The 18,732-nt window shown below is 44.7% G+C and overlaps 1 protein-coding gene across 3 annotated transcripts in view; it reads right to left on the bottom strand.

Annotated features, from left to right (window-relative positions):
* Positions 1–10,657, bottom strand: part of LOC128423441 (sodium channel protein type 2 subunit alpha) — a 94,545-nt gene extending 83,888 nt beyond the window's left edge. For 2 of the 3 annotated variants that reach the window (XM_053408569.1, XM_053408578.1), the window contains exon 1: positions 10,337–10,657. The gene's annotated coding sequence lies outside the window, so the exon portion shown is untranslated. Of the gene's footprint in view, positions 1–9,574; positions 9,730–10,336 lie in introns of all 3 variants that reach the window. The other variant, XM_053408587.1, reaches the window with a different exon arrangement.
* Between the last annotated feature and the right edge of the window lie 8,075 nt (positions 10,658–18,732).

The raw sequence follows: 18,732 nt of genomic DNA, 5'->3' as shown, positions 1-18,732 counted from the left end.
TACCGCTCTTAACCACTACACCACACTGGCTCACCAGCAGTGTGAGTTAGAGTTCACCAGGTTGAGGAGGGCCAGAATAAATTGATCTGGTACCTGGGAGACCGAAAAAAGCTGCAAAGGTGATATGTGCCTGTTGGTGGAACTGTATGTGCCTCCTTCCACTTGCCTCTATGGGTATTTTTTGAAGGGGAAGGAACTATATGTTAATTTGTGTAACTTTTAATCACTAAGCTTAAACACCCATCAGACTGGTAGCTCTGTTGCTGCCTGACTCATGGAACTCATAGCGTCATAGAACTATAGAGTTGGAAGGGATCCAGTGGATCATCAAGTTCAACCCCCTGCAAAGCAGGAGTTTTTGCTCAACGTCTCATGCTATACCAATTGAGCTATGGAAGTCCTCATTTTCAGCAGCCTTTCTCTCCCCTCCCCCCCCCACATTTATTCCCATGTATCCCAGACTTTGCCAGCCTGGTGCCCTCCTGCTGTTTTGGCTGATGGGAATTATAGCCCCCAATAGCTGGAAGGCACCAGGTTAGCGATGGTTGGTGAATTCTGGGCAACTTGAAACCTTGCACGCTATTTTGCGATGTTTTAGATTGCCTTGCATAGCTATTGTCCTAATAAAACTTTTGGGATTTTTCTGGTGGGCCAAATACTACAGCCAGCTGTTACTCAGTTCTGCCTCCATCTTTAGAGAAAAGACACAATTGCTTTGTGACTTGGGAGATACCAGATTTAAGCTGGAAAAGGATCATGTTCTACTACCTGAAGATGGGAATTTATTCTTTTTCTTAGTGATCATTCCCTCCAACCTACTTTCCTTATTTTGGCAGGTGGCGCTGTGGTCTAAACCACTGAGCCTCTTGAGCTTGCCGATCTGAAGGTCGGCGGTTTGAATCCTCGTGACGAGGTGAGCTCCCATTGCTCGGTCCCAGCTCCTGCCAACCTAGCAGTTCGAAAAAGTGCAAGTAGATACATAAGTACCGCTCTGGCGGGAAGGTGAACGGCGTTTCCAGGCGCTGCTCTGGCTTTGGTGTTCCATTGCGTCGGAAGCGACTTAGTCATGCTGGCCACATGACCCAGAAAAACTGCCTGCGGAGCAGACGAAACGCCGGCTCCCTCGGCCTGTAAAGTGAGATGAGCGCCGCAACCCCAGAGTCATTTGTGACTGGACTTAACTGTCAGGGGTCCTTTACCTTTATTAGCGCACCGCCTAAAAGTAATCTCTGTTTCTATAAGGACTGCCTAGTTTGTATTCATTCCTCTTCTTTGTCTACCAAAAGAACCTCTGTCTCTTCTCTGAAGATAGAGGCAGAACTGAGTAACAGCTGGCTGTAGTATTTGCAAGGATGCAAGATCAGCCATTATGTGTTTCCTTGACTGTGAAACAAAGATAAATGGATTGCTCCTGCCTGAGTATTGCATAGTCAGCATTTCTTCTCATTTCAAATCCCCCACAAAACTGGCTTCTGCTGTCAAGGATTCCTTGAGGCATAGGGGTCACAGACGAATGTCCTTTCTGTGACTGCCAGCTTCCATCCCAGAGTGCACTGTATGCAATAATTCTTGTAACAGGAATACTATGTTGGTAAAAGTAATTCCATACTTGTAGGAATGTTCCCACAGCATCTTATTCTGCAGCACAGAAAAATCAATCTCCATTGTAGCTAGAGGAGAATAATTTAAGGCTCCTCTGGAGGGCCAGTTTATTCAACATTTATCCTGATTCGCTTGAACAAAGCTAACATGGGGGGTTAAACACTGGCTCCCATCCAGGTGACCTTTTTACCATGCATTCATGATGACATATGCTCATGAAAGTATTGGGGCAGTGATACACGATACCACTTTTCAGTATGGTTGGCACCTGCAAAAAATTGGTGTGTGGGCATACTGGAAGGAATTCGGTGCAGCACTAAAGCGATTGTTTTGGCTTTTGGTTTTCAAGATGGAATGATTCCTCACCCCCAACCCCCTGCATCCTGTTCCAAGGGTTTGCTCAACCTCTTCTAGCCAATTTCAGAGAGGAGAGAGGGGAAAGCCCCATTGAGCATGTGGACGTCCTTGTGAAGTTCTTCTGATGATAGGACTCATTAGTTGAATCCTGCCCACTGCTTCGTTTCCAATTAATGCATGTCCCTGCTGAAATCCTGTAACTTTTTATACCACAAATGTTCCGAGATGGGGTGTTGGTCCCACTTTTGTTATGCTATAGCACAAGAGTTCGCTGCCGGGCGACAATAGGGAGATGGTAGTAGGGATGCATCACAGAATAGCTAATAAAGCAGAACAGTGTGTGAACAGCACAATATAAATCCACCAGTAACACACCATTATCGTGTCCATGACACATTGCAGAAGACACCTGCAAAGATACACCAGCCTGGAGGGGCCCTGTCTTTTTGCTCTGATTTGATTGGGGTTGGCGGTTATATATCTATGAACCTTCATCCTGCATTCGTCCTGATTTGCTTTCAGGATGTTTAGATGTCTTCCCATTAATCATTTGTTCATTCCACACTTTTCAAGTTGTTTTTAAATGTATCTGTTGCACTACGGGCACTTTAATCTACTTCAGTATGCGCTTGAATCCCTCCTGCAAAATATTGAGAGTCTGGGGGCACCCTGTTAGTGCTGAGAAATGCTACATTTACCCATTAAGCTCAGAACTGGCATGCCTCTGTGCAAGGGGTAGGATGCGAACAACTCTGGTCAATAAAACCTTTTGGCATAGACCAAAAGGAGAATACGTCGGCTATCATTGTCTTGAGAGCACCTGGTATTGCTATCCTGTTACATTTCTTCCTTTCAGTCAGTCTGGTTCCTTGTTTTTTAAAAAAACATTGCATTCTAAGTATAGGTTTTGGGTTTTTTTAAGGGCAAGAACACCTTCTGATCGTCACTTCCATCCCAGCAAGAACACCCGCAAGGGACGATCAGTCTGGACATCCAGCAACCAAATATAAAGCCCTGCTAAGAACTCTGTGTTCCAGTAGTTGATCATATTGATCTCCCTCTGCTACCCTTTTCCTCCCCTCTCCTCTCCTCTCCTCCCTTCCCCTCCCCTCAAGGGTCTGTTTACTGCTTCTTATATATATATACAGTACCTGCCAGCGAAATGGTGGAAACACATTTTTGATCAGAAAAGGATAATAATTGACTTCTGTCCTGAGTTCGCTTAAGCAGGAATGCTAGTGAAAGTTGGGTGGGGGAGAGAAGAGATATCTGCTGATTCTCTGTTCCCACTTCATCCTCTTGATAATCTGCTTTGAAACATTGGGGTACCCTTCAGGACAGCGGGGATCAAAGATGGAATTTGCAAAAACACCTTCTCCCTTTGCCTCTTTCTGCCACAAGAAGCCTCTACTGCATAATAAAATAGCCAAGTGACAGTTTTGCTCACCAATATCTGTTTATTTTGCGCCAGGTGTTTTGTTGCACCCTGGCAAAATCTGGTCCAGTCCAGTACAGTTCTTACCCATTTCAGAACAAAAGGGTGTGATTTTAAACATGTGCTTAAGATAACTGGGAAATGCTACTTTGGCTAAATTAATGATAGTTAAGGTTGCAATGACAAACCTAGACAGCATCTTAAAAAGCAGAGTCATCACCTTGCCAACAAAGGTCTGTATAGTTAAAGCTATGTTTTCCCCAGTAGTGATGTATGGAAGTGAGAGCTGGACCATAAAGAAGGCTAATTGCCGAAGAATTGGTGCTTTTGAATTATGGTGCTGGAGGAGACTCTTCAGAGTCCCATGGACTGCAAGAAGATCAAACCTCTCCATTCTGAAGGAAATCAGCCCTGAGTGCTCACTGGAAGGACAGATCCTGAAGCTGAGGCTCCAATACTTTGGCCACTTCATGAGAAGAGAAGACTCCCTGGAAAAGACCCTGATGTTGGGAAAGATGGAGGGCACAAGGAGAAGGGGATGACAGAGGATGAGATGGTTGGACAGTGTTCTCGAAGCTACCACCATGAGTTTGACCAAACTGCGGGAGGCCGTGGAAGACAGGAGTGCCTGGCATGCTCTGGTCCATGGGGTCACGAAGAGTTGGACACGACTAAATGACTAAACAGGGACGCGGGTGGCGCTGTGGGTAAAAGCCTCAGCGCCTAGGACTTGCCGATCGAAAGGTCGGCGGTTCGAATCCCCACGGCGGGGTGCGCTCCCGTCGCTCGGTCCCAGCGCCTGCCAACCTAGCAGTTCGAAAGCACCCTCGGGTGCAAGTAGATAAATAGGGACCGCTTACTAGCGGGAAGGTAAACAGCGTTCCGTGTGCTGCGCTGGCTCGCCAGATGCAGCTTGTCACGCTGGCCACGTGACCCGGAAGTGTCTGCGGACAGTGCTGGCCCCTGGCCTCTTAAGCGAGATGGGCGCGCAACCCTAGAGTCTGTCAAGACTGGCCCGTACAGGCAGGGGTACCTTTACCTTTACCTTTAAATGACTAAACAACAACAACAAAGGTTGCATTCTGGGACATCAGGAGTGAGGAAGCTGTGGTTCAAATGTTGTTGGATTCGAAATCTGATCAGCTCCATCTAGTGTGTGGTTGACCATATGGGTGATGGGGTCTGTCATCCAGCAATATCTGGAGGGCCATAGGTTCCCCAGTTCTGCCACACACACTTTCTGGGACTAAGCCCCACTCAACATGACAGGATTGCCATCTGAGTAAACACCCATTGGATTGTGTCAAACAGCACTTGGACAGCTTGTCTGAAACCAGCAAACATTATGGATACTTTGATTACTGGGCAACGTGTGACAAAATGCCAGTTTTATGAGGCAATCATGCAGGAAGATAGCAGTAAACTGGTGTGAGTGATGGGTCTGCAGAAACTTGAAGCCATCACTATCACACATTCACTACCCTGTTGCCAAATAGCCCTGTATTCTTGCATGTTTTCTGAATACACACAGCATGGACAGCAGCACATCAGGCCAACCCCAAGCCAACTTTGGCTGTGTGAAAACAGTCTTTTGTCTCAAGATAAGCACTTCACAGCCAAGCTCAGAATTATCATATTTCACCAACTGCAATAAGAAAAGTGCAGGAATAGGAGCATTCCCCACCCAGCCAGCATATAAATTCAAAGTAGCCAAGAGGCGAGGCACGCGGAAACAGAGCAAGAATTTTTTTTTACAAAAAGTGAAAGCAACCATAGGCCAGCTGAAAATCAATGGAATTGACAAAGTTTGGGGGTTAAAGACAGTCCTCTTCTATCCTTATATTAATCACACTGCATTAAGTCAGAGCAGCTGCCTTTCTGCAAGGGCATATGTTTCTTTCACAAGTTCATACCAGACCATTGGACTAGAAGGTCCTACTTAAGAAAATCTAAATGTAATGCTTTCCCCTGCTACCTAGAAGAAGCATGTGGGTGAAGAATGGTGAAATGTGCATGTAGGTTGTCACATGTCACCAATGCATTTGTTGCATTGCAAATGCATATGCTGGGAACCTGTGTGTAATTATCAGTGCCCTTCCAGAACATAAACAAGGGCTCACAAACCACACTTGGGAGAGGAGAAATGGAAGGGCCGGGGGCATGGATGTTTGAAGCATCCTTCCCGTGCAGAGTAAAGGAACTCTGGGATGGCATCTCCCACAAAGGGTACTCTTTAGTCCATTTCTGCTGGGTGGAGGATGCTGGGACATGTACAAACCATCCCTTCCCTGTGCAGGAAATGGAGGCTTCAAGCATCTGCATCAATCTTGCTGCAGCCTCCTCTCCCCTCCTTTCTCTGGTAATGTTTGAGATACTTTAGATGGGCACACACACTTTTTCAGCATACATGCACAAATCAATCCCTTGTGCGCATTCACTTGGGAGTGTTTGCAAAGGAGCCCCTTTCATGGCTACTGTGGTGTTGATATTGTTGCTGAAGGAGCACAGGAAAGCAGTTAGCTACACTGGGGTGAACTCTGGTGTAACTACTGATTTGGTCTGCCTGGTCCTCCTATCTTGCTCTCTGTCGGGTTTCATGTGTGTGGCGGCATGCCTTCCGCATCCTGCCCATCTAAGTAGAACTGGGCTATGAAGTGGACCCAGCATACATCAGGATCATGGGTCTTCTTTGAGTTCCACTGCAAAAGATTCCAATAACTTTAAAACCTCTCATCGTAAGAGAAAGAACAACGCTTTATGGAACATCTTTGCAGTAAGAGAAATGCAGCTTGCAGTGGACCTTGCTCTTTAGCCTGAGGAAAATGCTGTGGCCAAGATGATTCAAGTCTGCTAGCGCATATTGTGCTGCTCAATAGCACATGCCAGCTGGATTATTCCTCCCCAGGGAATACTTGTGTGCATATGGCAGCATGATCACCTCCTGCAACTAAACCTTCCTACAGCCTACCAGGCTAGCTTCATGTCTGCAGCTGGCTCAGCACCCTCTCACTTCCGAGACATTCTATTTCCCCCCTGTGCAATATTAAATTGGCATTTAAAATGGAAGCATTGGATTTTAGATATTTTAAATGGAACCATGTTAAGGCATCTTTTGCCAAACACCAGACTGGGGCTGCCGTTCTGTGAATAGTTTACCTGGGAGCAAGCCCTACTGAACACAATGGGGAACCTACCTCTGAATAAATCTGCATAGGAGTACCCTGTCAATTTACAAAGTGGCACTTCTAATGTTTTGAAATAGGGGTAGGAAAAGTCAGAGTGGCTGTTCTGGAAAAACAAATGTCTTTAATATGCAATTCCAATTCAGCCAGGAATTAACTGGTGCCTGAGCTGAGTTGAAGTTGTGCAGGAGTATGGTTGTGATCACTTCCTGTTGAGGTTTAGGCTGTCAGTGGCTTTACTCCTTTGAAGGAGTGGAAAACCTATTGAAATGATCTGTGTGCAGAAGCTGGTGGATTCCTGAGGTTTCTGGTGAATTTTCCAGCTGGTGTAGATGGCATTCCTTTTGAAGTTCTGGTTGCTCTCTGTAATACAGGGAGGACTCGGGTGGTTGAGCAGAACCTGTGCAGCTCCATGGTATACCCATAAACTTGAGGGCCATGCAGCAAGCACAAAAAATGGGTGGAGGGCCAGTCCACAGCCTTGAGCTTCATCTGCTGTAACAGTGGAGTCAAGGTCTCAGTGGATGCAAGTGATTTTATCCTCGCTTATCCTAAGCAAGTCACAGTGAGCTACCATCAATTCCGTCACCTCCTTTGGGCCAGACTGTAAAATGACTTGCAGTACGTGGGGAAACTCTTCTGGACAGCGCAATGAGGAGGCAGCGGAGGCAGCAAAGTATGCTGCCTTTGCTGCCTTCACTGGCACTGGGTAGGCTTTCTGATGACCCTCACCAGTGTTCAGTTGCATTTGGCTGGAGTTTTCCTTCACCCACGTTTGAATTGTCTCTCCAGCTTGTTTCCTTGCCCTAAGCACAGAACTATACCAGGGAGCCAAATGGGTTTCACAAAGAGGGAGGACATGCCCAGAAGAGATTGTGCCAACAGCCCCCACTTTTATTCACAATCCTTGTTCATAAGAAAGTCAGTTGCATCTAAACTATATTACAGTGGTACCTTTAGATGCGAATGGGATCCGTTCCGGAGCCCCGTTCGCATCTAGAAGCAAACGTAACCCGTGTCTGTGCGTGTGCGGGTCACATTTCGGCACTTCTGCGCATGAGCGTGATGTCATTTTGAGCGTCTGCACATGCACAAGTGGCGAAACCCGGAAGTAACGTGCTCCGTTACTTCCGGGTTGCCGCAGAGCGCAACTCAAATGCGCTCATCCCGAAGCACATTCAACCCGAGGTATGACTGCAATTCCAGTGGGTAAAATGAGGCCTAGTACTTCAGTTGCAGAGAACCATGGAGGTACTACCAAGTAACTAGAGAAAATACTCTGCCAATCATATTCATTTGGAACATAGCAAATCTAAATGAAGAGCAGTTTTACCCAGTGCTTTTTTCTAGAAAAAAAGAGGTGCTGGAACTCACCATGAACACCTCTTAGAATGGCAATGGCACCACCTGAGAGGTGCCGGAATGGAGTTCCAGTGAGTTCTGGCTCCAAAAAACCCTCATTTTACCTGCTTTTGGGGTGGCCCCTGCTCCTATGCATCTAACCACACTTTGATCTGCAGCAACTAACAGGTGATAGTTAAGCTTTCGTTCCCTCACATGAAAATACTGTATTTTTCTGTGTATAAGACGCCCACATGTATAAGACACCCCCTTTTGGGGGGGACTCAAATTTAAGAACATGGGGGGAGATGGCTCCATGTATAAGACAACCCACACTTTTAAACATATTTTTTAAAGGAAAAAACCTAGTCTTATACACAGAAAAGTATGGTGTGTAAGTACTCATGATTTATGCAAGGCTTGTTTGTTAAAGACACAGGCAGAAGCAAGGTCTGCTTTGCTGTCAGTTGGCAACCCTAATGAAGAGTGATGCCAAAAGAGGTGTAGCAAATGTAGTTAGTTGGGCCCTGTGACCAAACCATCTGAAGAAGCAGAATCACAGGTGTCTGTTGTGCGATTTGAAATGGTTTCTTTCCCGCAAAAGCCCCAATAAATCTGTTCATTTCTAAGGTGCCTTCAAGATCGTTGTTGCTGTTTTAATGCCAAAGACAGACATGGCTGCCTGTCTTGGAATTAATTGCTAGTTAGATCTCTGTCCAACCAAGAAAACACAGTCCCTGCTTTTCCCACTAACACATTGATCTTCCTCTATCTATGTTCCCATCTTGTGTTCCCTCAGATTCTGCTGTGCAGCTTTAGATACACGCATACCCTATTTATGAACGACTCCATTGACTGGAAATCAGAGTCTTAGATTCGTACCTGCGCTTAATAATAAATGCATTGCTGAAAGCACAAAAGGTCAGAGGTAACGGGGATGGTGATGATGCATCATGCTCAGCTTGGCATTCAACACCTCTCGTGTACAAAACCCATCCCAGGCACATCAGCCAGGAACAACACTTGTGCCTCCTCCCTACTTCCTGCCCAACAAGGGCGGATCCTTTACCATCTCATGAAGACAGCTGCATTTACCCTCTAGCCATGACAGTGCTGCACACAGCACCCTCCAAATCAGTCCTCGGCTCTGGAATCAACCGAGCGCATCAACATGCAAAGAGCCCACCTCCCTTCCCTTGGCCCCCACCCAAGGGAAAAAGAAGAAGAAGCCGCCACAGTGGAAATCTCATTAAAATGCATATGCGCCAAAGGATCTCTTGGAGGCCAAGGCTGATCCTGCTTCCCATGTAATTAAACTGGCAAACCACGGTTTCTGTGACAGCCGCTGACACAGACACCGGAATACTGACTCCGTTGCTTATTGCTGAAGGATACAGAGCGAGTGTTTTTTCTCCGTGGGCAGATTTGCACATAACATTGCTGGTCTCTCTCTGTGAATCATTACTGGGCGAAATCAAGCTTTACCTGTGATTCCCCACCCACAAAGCCCCCAATGTATTGCTTTCAAATCAAAATGGGGGAGAATGGGGGAGAATGGATAAGTCAGGGAGTGGCATTTGCCTTCCGAGAAGCCCACAGGTCTGAACAATCTGAATAATATACATAATGCAGGGTGGGGCAGGGGAGATATCAGTACCTGTCAAAAGATGGAGTTCAGCCTGTTTCAAGGAAGGTTAATCGCAAGCATGTCGAAAGGTTTAGCCATTAGGTGTGTCTTGCAGAACCTGCTACACTGTTGAGATACTTGATATGTGTCCTCCCTCCTCCTCCTCTTCTTTTTCACAATGTCTCCTATGTAAAAACGACTGTTTCACTGGGATGAAATGGTACAGCCAATACAATATGCCACGCCGAGGCAAGAGAACAAATTAATATTACAAAAGCAGCATTCTGCCGTGCTGAAGATGTTCCAGAAGAACAGCACGTCCCCGCCACACTCTGATGAGCCCCCTCTCCCCTCGTTTTCTTGATCTGCCCTGTTGTTTTATCACCATTTTTTCTTTTTGGGTCTGTGTGCATCAAATAAACCCACCAAAGCATTGGGGGGGGGGGAGAGATGGACAAAAGCAACGTTAACACTTGTAGCTGACAGGAGGACCAGCAACCACAGCTTATGACCACAGGTTTGCAAGGGGTGAATCTCTCCCGTGCGTTCCAGAAAATGCAGATTTTAATGAGGAAAACAGAAACACACGATGGGCAAGATGTTAAATGGCTTTCCATTCAAAATGGAACAAAACCTTGCCAAAATGATGCCGTTTGTGTTCTGCATGCATCTAAAATTAATTGCCAGATAGGTGCGCCAGCAGGAGAGAGGAACAATCAATAAGCTGGCCTGATGGTACGACTGCTACAAAGCCAGCAGAGGAAATATTCTCTTTTAAGTCCATCGTCTTACCTGGAAAGAAGAATGATGAATTACAGGACAAGCAATGCCATTATCCATAGATCTTCATATATGGGTTTTCCTGCTTCAGTTGTTCAGGTTCCTCAGGATAGTAGCTTTCCAAAGTCTCCCATTTTTACACTTGTCTCATTGACAAACCGATCCAAGCCTATAACCAAAAAGGAAACCTTTTTTGCAGTAATCTTCTGCCCTGGCGTCTTCCTTTGAGAATCACTCTGTGTTCCCCAACATCCGTAAGGGGGAAAAAAATGCTGGTGAGGGAGAAAAAAAGAAAAAAAGAAAGAAGCAAGTGGGGGGGAGAGGGAGAGAGATTTATATATAAATAATGAAATAAAATGAGGCAGCAAATTAAGGGATAGCCCCATCTACTGGCAAAAAAGAACGAATGCTTTTCTGCCGCCTTGTTTTTACACCCCTGTGGCAGGAGCTGCATTGTTTAGTCACATATAATCATTCTATGGGCTAAAAATATGCTGGCCTTAAAAGAAGGAAACGGCAAACATTTCATCTGATTACAGCATTTCAAATGGGAGATGAGCTATAAAAGTGATTTGACCCCATTTGGAGAAGCTGGGATGATGTCACATACAGCCACATGTAGGATTAATTGTATTTTAAAGTTTTTAACCTGCTGTGTAGAACAGTCAGGTCTGGAAGACAAAGAAGGCAAGGAGTTTGTCTTGCCTCCTTTTACCAAAACTCTTTGCTGATATTCACTGTCTAGAGAGATACCTTGCTATAATCCTCTCCAGATCAGAATATATTTACATAACTTTCAGGATGGTGTTCAATCTTTGGGGAGTCTCCAGTGCAGGGGAGTTCCACAGGCAACTATTGTGGATGTCACTCTGTGTGCCCTTTCTACACAATCTTTTGCAAGGAAGCCAAATCAAGCCAAGGGTGGGGAGGGATAGTATAAGTCATTGCAGAACAGAAGAACAGAAACTCAGGGTTACTAAATACAACTCACTTCTGAGTAGCCATGTCTAGGGTTGCATGGTCAGTGCTATTGGGACGTTCCTTGCTATAATAAACCATCAGAACTTGGAAGAGTCTACACCACTTCCAAAATCCTTTTGGCCATTGAGGAGTTGCCAGATAGGTGGGTTCTACAATTGCAAAAGAGAAGCTGAGAACATCCCTCACTGTGAAACTATTATTCAGGCTTCATACATTAAAAGTACAGTGGTACCTCTGGTTACATACGCTTCAGGTTACATACGCTTCAGGTTACAGACTCCGCTAACCCAGAAATAGTGCTTCAGGTTAAGAACTTTGCTTCATTATGAGAACAGAAATTGTGCTCCGGCGGCGCGGCAGCAGCAGGAGGCCCCATTAGCTACAGTGGTGCTTCAGGTTAAGAAGAGTTTCAGGTTAAGTATGGACCTCCGGAACGAATTAAGTACTTATCCAAGGTACCGCTGTAATGGGGTGAACATTATATGCTGTCTTCTGTATACTCTTTATTTTGCATGGGGCCTCGGAATGTAGACTCAAGTTCACTTAACACATCAATGGCCCCTTTGATTCCCTTTGTTTACCTTATTCATTCTGAGGACACTGAGGTCCAGTTCTGAGGGCCTTCTGGCAGTTCCCTCACTGCAAGACATGAAGTTACAGTGAGCCAGGCAAAAGGCCTTCTCGGCAGTGACACCCTCCCATCAGATGTCAAGGAGATCAAGAATTACACAACTTTTAGAAGACATCTGAAGGCAGTCCTATATTGGGAAATGTTTAATGTTTGATGTTTTATTATGTTTTTATATGTGCTGTAAGGTGCTCAGAGTGGGGCTGGGGCAACCAAGCCAGATGAGCAGGGTATAAATGAAAAAAATGTTGTTGTTGAAAAATAAAAGGATGGAAATATTCACTCTTTCAATAAATGAATGTAGATAAAATGGAGATTCAAATCAGTTTTTTTGAATGTATATTCATAACAAGGTGATTCTTGTCATGGTTATTCTAGATGAATTGGTGTGCAGTTAAATGGTGCAAACTTGTGCATTAATTGCCTGTGGTGATTTTGCTGTTGAGCATACTGAAGTGGGCTCTTTTAGGGTTACTTCTGGGCTCTTAACATTTTGCAATCTAATTTCGCTGCCACTACCTTAGTAAAAGTGTAGTTAAAATTCATGAAGGTTGCTTGGAATGATTCTCTCGAAAGTTTGCTCCACCTCATCAAGAAAGTTAGGTTCTAGCTAATACAGAAAAGAGGCTAATGCAATGATACATGAACCAGTTACAAAGGAAAACTCTTAGCCAATAGTGAAACAAAACTTGTTTTAGGGGTCATCATTTAAACTTTACTGACTTTGTGGTTTTTGAGGCTAAAGCACTGAAGCCAGTTTTGGGTTCGAACATTGTGCTATACTTATAAAGCAGAGCTTTCCAAACTTCTCATGCTGGTGACACATTTTTAGACACGCATCATTTCATGACGCAGTAATTCAGTTTTATTAGCAAATCAGAGGTTAAACTGACCCCATTCCAGCCCCAGGTGGAGCGTGGGGAGCATTCGTGCCTGCAGCCGACACACAGTTTGGAAAGCTCTGCTATAAAGAGACCAGAAATCAGCACCAAGGACAGCGCTGCTAAAACGGCAATTTACAGACAAGAATCTTAAGCCGCATGCTTTTGATATGCTTCGCCCTTCTTTTTTATTTCATACATCATTTTTTTGCAAGTGGTGCAGGTGGTCTGCACACCACATTTTGGGGGGCAATGCCTTTGTGTTACAAAAATAACCTTATGTGTGAAAGCTATTACGTGTTATTGTTTTTTGTCAGGGATAGGAATGGAGCGAAGCATGGCTAAAAGAAATCCACAGCACTATTTATAGTGTAATAAACTGCTGTAAACCACTGCCATGTAATGTGACAGGAATTAATTATAGGCTTGATCCAGATGTTGTGGACTCCAAATCCCATAAGCCCCAGTCAGCATGGCCAATAGTCAGGGATGATGGGAATTGTAGTCCAGAGGGCCTAGAGGCCACTGTGTTGGCTACACCTGCACACTGCTGCTGGAGGAAGGGAGAAAGACAAGTTTTGCTCATTATTTCTCCCTTTGGTTATCCCCTGTGTTCCCCTGAAAATCTGCTCTGGAGGATTTAAGGATCCTCATGAGATCCTTAAACAACATGAGAGTTTGCTCAAGGATCTGGGGGGGGGGTGAGGACTGGTGAAACCTCCTCCAATGGGACTGGATTAGAGTCTCCATTGCTTGCTGAAGAGTACATCTGGAACCAGGATACCTTTACCAGGGGTACCTTTACCTTTACATCTGGAACCAACCCTTTGTCTGATATAAGGAGAATCCTTATCAGAAATCAAAACAAATGCAGCATGGTTCAGGACCTCAGCACAGAGGTAATCAGCATAACGTTACACAAAATTTGGAACCAAGGTAACCCATAATACTCCAAGTTCTTTTCTATACAGGCATTGCATGCACTGTTGATTACACTCCCTTTGAAGGAGCAGGTATGCAGCTGGGGATACTTCTAGAGCCATTGCTGTTGTGGCCTTCTTGCCTTCCATCAGCTTCGACTGGTGGCCTAGCTGCACACCTATTGGGACAGGGGTAGCCTAACTTATGTTGTCTATGCTCTGGTAACCTCTAGGTTAGATTACTGCAACATGTTATATGTGGGGCTACCTCTGAAGATGGTTTGCAAACTTCAGCTAGTGCAGAATTTGGCAGCCAGGTTGAAAGGGGTCAAAGTGTCAATTTCCAATATTCTTAACTTGCTGTATCTGTGGAAATGATTGGGGAGCTAAAAAAAGTATAGCCAGTCTCCTGCAAGACACATAACCTAATCAATCTAATAATCTAGACTAATAATCTAATAAAGGTTTCCTGCAACACTGACAGCAACTGGGTTTCATTTCTGATTTTATTATCACTATTGGGATGAATATAAAGGTCAGAGAAATTTCAGTTTTTTTATTGCTTATGGCTGCAATTCTACACACACACTCCACTCAGTGAAGCTTATTTCTGAGTAGATATGCCACCTAGGATTGCAACCTAAGTGTCTTAAGTCTGAGATAGCTGGAATAATTCCTTAGCTTATTCAGGCATGCTAGTTTCTGCTATAAATCTCTCTTTGCATCTCATCTCAGAGCATGGCTGAGAGTCATCTGCATAGCAAATAAACCTTTCTATTAAATCACATGCAGACATTTATCCAAGAGCTGGAGCAGAAGGCCACGCGTTTGCTTTTATTGTCAATATAATACATGAAGCTGGTAGTGCAAGTTTCTGCAGTAAGGGGACTTTTTGCCTACAATTGCCCTTTCATTGGCCACAATGCTGAGATAACTAAATATTCTCAAAACCATAAACATTGCAATTATGCACCACTCTTAGTCCATAGCAGAATTTGAAATCCCAGCGCTGATTCTCTGTTATCCTCAGGGTGGCCTGTGGGCAGCTACTGAAGAGAAGAAGCTTTGCAGTCAGAACTATTCAATCATTTTGGGATTTCTCTTTCCACAGCAAGGATTGGGCTAGCATATCTCTGATACCAACCATTGTAAAAGTCCAGACCTCCAAGTGTCCCTATTTTCCAAGGACAGTCCTGGATTTACAGAACTGGGAAGATGCTTGAAAATGGAAGAAGATTTACTGAGTCTCAGCCCTAACCCTGAACTACAGCTGTCTATTCTAGTACTCATGTGCATTAATAATACTGTAATCAAAGATTTACTAAGCCCATGAATTAATTTACAGCTAGCAATAAGCCAAATAGGTTAATTAATTTCATTATATGCAACAGGCATTACCTCATGTTTGATTTAGAGGGATTACCTCTTGTGACCAATATGCCTTATAAGTAGCCTCTACGCAGCATTGGGTATATTTATACTGTATACTGTATTTATACAGCCCCATTACTCAGAATTGCTCAAGGTCTTGAGAATGCTTATATTTGGCTTTCTTCTTCCTCTGTCGAATTCTGTTCTTTGCTATAGTAGGGAAAATTAGTAAGAGTTTTACAAGCAAACTATGTCAGATTCTCAATGAAGGAACGAATCATTGCGTGAAAGCTTTCAAACAATAATGAAAGCCAAGAAATATGGAGAAAAAGAATTTGATGTATTTTATCATTATTCCCACGAGTCATAGGTGGTAGACTGAGATTGTTGTAAATGCAGGCATCTGCGTTCAATGTGTTTATTTGCACATTATTTGTGGCTTAATAATTTATTTATTCACATAGAAGGCAAACTTAATTTCAGGATAGTTATGTTTGTCTGTTTTAAAGAAAACAAAGAAGAGTCTTTGAAACAGAAGTGGGTACCCAAGCACAGATTCAGCCAGGTCCCTGGGTCTGCCCCTTACCATGACCTGTTCATCTGAGTAGGAAAGAGTGTTTGATGTTGTACAAAGTGTGTCATTGTAGCACCTTCCTCTGCAAGAAGATGGGGACGCAATTGCATTATGAATTTTGAGTCTTTGATTACTTGTCAATCAAGGCTTTTAGATTAGCTGTGGATTAACCTTCTTTGCATTCTTCTGCTGGGATTACTGAGTTGTTTTTACCTTAGCTTTCTACCTGAGGTGGAATTTGGCCCTCATTCAACAACAACAAAAAGTTTCTCACCTCCCTGTCTTTATTGCACCATCAGTTTTTGTGAGCTAAAACCCACTTCACCAGATGCCTAAAGTGGTCACCTAAGTTGCTTCCAAATTCTGCTGCAATTCAGTTGCAATCTGATATGACTCTAACAAGCCATTTGTACACAGCAAGGACATGTCGGATAGCTACTCCTTATTAGTGAATGCTTGCTCCCGAAACCATGCTGATATGGTAGAGATAAGGAATTACCCAGAGACAACAGTCATTAATATGTAGAAATAAATCGGCTGGAGTCAGATCAGTTAGGTGGAGTGTTCAGTCAGGCCATTTGTGACATCTCCAACAAACCAGCTGGACTGACTTACACATTAGCCCCACCGGTGATCTACATACCTTCTTCTGTTGCAACTGCAGAATATGCGAGTGGCTGCCTGGACAAGACAGCACCATGGACCGGGCTTCCAGCAAGGGAGGTCTGGAGGGTGGCCACACGAGAATGGGCCTTTTCCACAGTGACTCCCCATTTGTGGAATGCTCTTCCCAGGGAGGTTCGGCTGGCACATTCATTATACACCTCTAGGTGCCAGGCGGAAACATTCCTCGTTAACCAGGCCTTTGGCTGATTGACATCCAATGCCCTTTTAAAAGGTGTTGGGGAGGAGTGGGGATTTTGGGTTGTTCTTATTTTTATTATGTATTTTGTGTTTTTATATTGTGAACCACCCCAAGACCTGCGGGTATAAGGCAGTATAAACACTACTACTACTACTACTACTACTACTACTACTAATGGTGAGTCGCAAGGTCAGGATGGAATGAGTGCACCAGCAGAAATTCTGGATTGGCCTGCACTGCCCCAGTCTCTCCACCACTCTGCCCTGGTCTATATTGCTAACGGCAGCAACAACACAACTGGGAGTCCAGCTCTGCCGTGTTGTCCCAGTCATGTGTCTCCACTCCTGCTGCAGACCCAAACTGTTAGGATTTGGGGACGCTTTGTGGGACTTTCACTCAGTGGTGGTCGTATCAGCAGCAGCAGCAGCACATACAGTAATTGTTGCTGCTCTTTTAACATGTCACCATTATAAGGCATTCTGCTTCTGCCCGGATCAGATGGTCAGTTAGCATGCTCTCTGTGCGATAGGTAAGTAACCAACATTTGCCAATACGTTAGTTAGCATCTACTTTTGCTTTAGGGTCTGTTTCTCAAAGTAATTCAAGATGCTGAATTTTGACTGAACATTAGGAATAACTACCTGATGGTGTGTAAGCTGTTTGAGTGTGGAGCAGGCTGCCTGGGAAAGGGATGAATTCTCTTTTGCCAATGGTTTTTAAGCGGAGCCAGAGGCAGGAGGGACGTCTACCAGGAGTGCTGTAGCATTGGATTGCCTGCATTTTTAGAGAGTTGGACTTTATTACCTTTGAGGTCACTTCAACTTTTTGACTCTAAAGACTAGATGTCCATCCTTGGTGCCACATTGTTCTTCAGTACTCAAAGGATCTTAATGGTCCTAGGATACCTTGGGATGCATTCGTGAAATGCATGAGTCTTGGGAGAAGGGAAAGTCACCAGAAGGGCACCATTTATGCACAGCCTTTCATTAGTTTTGATTGCTATACCTAGAGGAAAGATGGAGAAGTGAGAAGAAGATCCTATTCTCCACTGGTACACTGTGTCTCACCCGTCACCTTCCTTCCCTTCATCTTAATTAAAACTTGTTGGGGCTTAAAGCTAAGTGGAGATCACAGCCTCTGACTTGGCTCCTTTCCTTCTCTTTAAATTATTTCTTTGATCTATACAAACAGTAACCGGCCATAGATTTTTTTTAAAAAAAATAAAACAACAATGAGCACAGTGCCTTCACAATCACAATCATCTTACATTATACAACAGTATTGACAACGTAGCCAATTACCCCTCCCTGGGAAGCCTCTCAATGGGTTCCTCTGGTTGTGAATACCCAGTGGTGAGAGAAATGAACTCTATATGATCACATTTATTTCTCCCAGAGCTAAGCGCTGGCGCTGAAATAAGTTCATTTAGCTGTGCCTTTGAAAGGCAGGCTCAGAATTAGTTCTGGTTCTAGCTAGGGCCACTGGAGAAATGTGAGGGGAAAGGGAAGACCCAAAAGCAGAGGGAGGATACCTGGAAAGGCAATACTGATTAGAAAAGAGAGGGAAGGAGAGAGGGTGGCTTGGATCTAAGAAGGATATGTAAAATCTATGTCACGCAAAAGTACTGAGCAATTGAAAATGGCAAAGTGAGGAAGAGGTGGTCAGAACATTGAAATCTGCCTTAGATTAAAGGTAAAGGGACCCCTGACCATTAGGTCCAGTCGTGATCGACTCTGGGGTTGCGGCGCTCATCTCACTTTATTGGCTGAGGGAGCTGGCGTACAGCTTCCGGGTCATGTGGCCAGCATGACTAAGCCGCTTCTGGCGAACCAGAGCAGCGCATAGGAACACCATTTAACTTCCCGCCAGAGCGGTACCTATTTATCTACTTGCACTTTGGCGTGCTTTCAAACTGCTAGGTTGGCAGGAGCAGGGACCGAGCACCGGGAGCTCACCCCGTCGCGGGGATTCGAACTGCCGACCTTCTGATCGGCAAGTCCTAGGTTCTGTGGTTTGACCCACAACGCCACCCGCGTCCCCCTGCCTTAGATTAAGTCAAGGTATTTGGTCCATCTGGCCCGGTATTATTGGCAAGGACCAGCAGCTGCTCTCCAAACAGCGTCTTTTCCAGCTACATGAAGTTGACCAGGGACCAAATCTGTGGCTTTCTGCATCAAGGCATGTACTG

The sequence above is a fragment of the Podarcis raffonei genome, chromosome 1 (genome assembly GCF_027172205.1).
Source record: "Podarcis raffonei isolate rPodRaf1 chromosome 1, rPodRaf1.pri, whole genome shotgun sequence".
Taxonomy (NCBI): domain Eukaryota; kingdom Metazoa; phylum Chordata; class Lepidosauria; order Squamata; family Lacertidae; genus Podarcis; species Podarcis raffonei.
This window is presented reverse-complemented; position numbering and strand designations above follow the sequence as displayed.